The following is a 3,139-nucleotide window of genomic DNA, read 5'->3' on the forward strand; positions in this document are numbered from 1 at the left end:
CAATAATGATAATAATAAGCAATAGTAACAACAGCAACAATAATAATAATAACAACAATAAATACATACATAGATTATAATAGCAATAACAATGATTAAGCACATCCAAACAGTAACATGAAAAGAAATATAAAAAACAGAAAATAAAGCAAGACTAGGAAGCCTCCCCCCAGTCCCTGCCCCACTCCTACTCCCCTCCCCCTTCCCTCCACCCTTCCCTCCCCCATGCGGATAGAGAGATCGTCAGGAGCGCCAGAAGCCCCATGAGGGATCAACGCGGCCTTTGATCCACCCCACCCTTAGCCCGCTCCCCCACCCTCCCCCCTCACCTCTCCCCTCTTTACTCCTCTACCCCCTGTCCCCTTATATCTCCTGTCTATCCACCCCTTCCCTTAGTTCCTTCTTTACCCACTATCCCCTGCTCCCCTTACCATCCTCCCTCTCTTACTCCTCTTCCCCTGTCCCTCTTACATCTCCCGTCTATCCACCCCTTCCTTTTTAGTTCCTTCTTTACCCACTATCCCCTCCCCCTTACCACTCCTCTTTACCCTCTTCCCTCTCCCCCTCATCTCTCCTCTTTACCATCTACACCTCTCTCCCTCATCTCTCCTCTCTTTACCCACTATCCACTTATCTCTCTCCCTCTTTGCCCTCTAACCCTCTCCCTCACCTATCCCTCATTACCCTCTAACCCCTGCCCTTTACATCTCATCTATTTACTCTCTATCCACCTCTCCCCATACTTTCTTCTATACCCACTACCCCCTCTCCCTTACCTCTCTCCTCATATTCCTCTACCCCTTCCCCTCACCTCTCCCTTCTTTACCCTCTATCCTCTCCTCACCACGCCCCTGCCCCGTCTTTACCCTCTACCTCCTTACCTCTCCCTCTTTACCTATTTCAACCCCTCCCCTCTTACATCTCCCTCTTTATCTCTTTCAATCCCCTCTCCCCTCTTTACCTTCTCCTCTTTTCCTCTTCCCCCCTACACACACACTCTCCCCTCACCACGCCCCTTTTCCCCTCTTCGCCTACTCCCCTCCCCCCCCCCTCGCTCATTCCCCTCTTCGCTCTCCTCCTCTGTCTCTCGAACGCCTTCGCACCTCCGAAGCGAAGGAGGGGAATCGAGGGCCAAGAGGAAGCGAATGGGAGATAATAGGAAAAGGAGGAGGAGGAGGAGGAGGAGGAGGAGGAGGAGGAGGAGAAGGAGGAGGAAGAGGATAAGGAGGAGGATAAGGAGGAGGAGGAGGAGGGGGAGGAGGAGGAGGAGGAGGAGGAGGAGGAGGGGAGGGGGAAGAAGAGGAGGAGGAGAAGGAGGAGGCGGAGGAGGAGGAGGAGGAGAGAGGGAGAGAGGAGGAGGAGGAGGAGGAGGAGGAGGAGGAGGAGGAGGAGGAGTAGGAGGAGAAGAAGAAGAAGAAGCAGAAGAATATGAAGATGATGAAGAAGAAGAAGGAGAAGAAAAGAAAGAGAAGAAGTAGAAGTACAAGAAAAATAAAAAGAACAACACAGACAACGAAATGGAGAAGTAAGAAAAGAAGGAAAATGAAAGACAGGAAATAAAGAAATTTAAAAAAAAACGAATGCTGAGATAAAGCCAGGGATATGTTCCCCCCCCCCCCCCCCACCGCTCACATGTTCACACGAGAAACAAGAAATAACTGCGCGAAGGCAATTTCCCAAGCATTTATCTATTTATTTATTGTATATTTATTTTTTATTAATGGTATTTATTTTTTCTACTAATGGTATTTATTTTTTTTACTAAAGGTATTTTTTTTAACATGATATATATATATATATTTTTACTAATGGTATTTTTTTCTACTAATGGTATTTATTTTTTTTACTAAAGGTATTTTTTTTAACATGATATATATATATATATATTTTTACAAATGGTATTTTTTTCTACTAATGGTATTTATTTTTTTTACTAATGGTATTTATTTTTTTACTAATGGTATTTTTTTCTACTAATGGTATTTATTTTTTTTACTAATGGTATTTATTTTTTTACTAATGGTATTTTTTTCTACTAATGGTATTTATTTTTTTCTACTAATGGTACTTATTTTTTCTACTAATGGCATTTTTCTTTTACTAATGGTATTTATTTATTTTTTTACTAATGGCTTCAAGTCGACCATTATCCTTACCGTATGTATTCCCCCAGTCCTTAATTTCCATAATCATCTTAAAGAAATCAAAATACTTCGTTACCTGTCATTATCGTATCAATCGACCAGAAAAAATATCAGAAGCAAATCATACAAAAAACAACAATAATAAATAAAATAAATCAATAAATAAATATATCTTATTTTCAACAAAAAAAAAAAAATAACTAGTCACAGGTCGACCGAACAACACAACTTAATATCGAAGTTATCTTCTCGAAAACAACTTAAAAAAAACAAAACAAAACAAAACAAAAACGCGCGCTTGTTTACTCCCTTCCTTTCTCTTTCACTCTCACAAAACAAAAACAAAAACAAAAAATCTCAAACTGAAAAAGATTAAAAACCCTTTCCCTTTCACAAACACTAAACACAAAAACAAAATAATCTCAAAATTAATAAATCCAAAAGCCCTTTCCCTTTCACAAACATCAAACACAAAAAAGAAAGCCCCCCCCCCAAAAAAAAAGCTAAAAAAAAGAAAGCCCAAACAAAAACAAAAAAAAGCTAAAAAACAAAAAAAAAAAGACCAAACTAAAAAAAAAAAAAAGCTAAAACCTAAAACACTAAAAAACAAAAAAAAAAAAAAAAAAAAGAAAGCCCCCCCCAAAAAAAAAGCTAAAAAAAAGCTAAAAAAAAAGACCAAACTAAAAAAAAAAAGAGCTAAAAACGAAAAACAAAATGGCGCCGGTGACTAAGAGGAGATCGCCTGAGTGAACAGAGCATAAACAAAGGCGTAATTAACGACATGGGGATCGTGATGGACCTTTTTATAGCGGTGACGTCCTCGCGGCTTGGAACGGAAAGGAGCAGCAGAGAGAATGGGGGAGGAGAAGGGAGAGGGAAGAGAGAGAGAGAAGGAGGGAGAAGGGGGAGGGGAGAGAGGGAAGGAGAGAAGAGAGAAGGAGGAGAGAAGAAAGAGGAGGGAGAGAGAGAGGGAGGGAGAGAGAGAGAGGGAGGGA

Source organism: Penaeus vannamei, chromosome 39, assembly GCF_042767895.1.
Source record: "Penaeus vannamei isolate JL-2024 chromosome 39, ASM4276789v1, whole genome shotgun sequence".
Classification (NCBI taxonomy): Eukaryota; Metazoa; Arthropoda; class Malacostraca; order Decapoda; family Penaeidae; genus Penaeus; species Penaeus vannamei.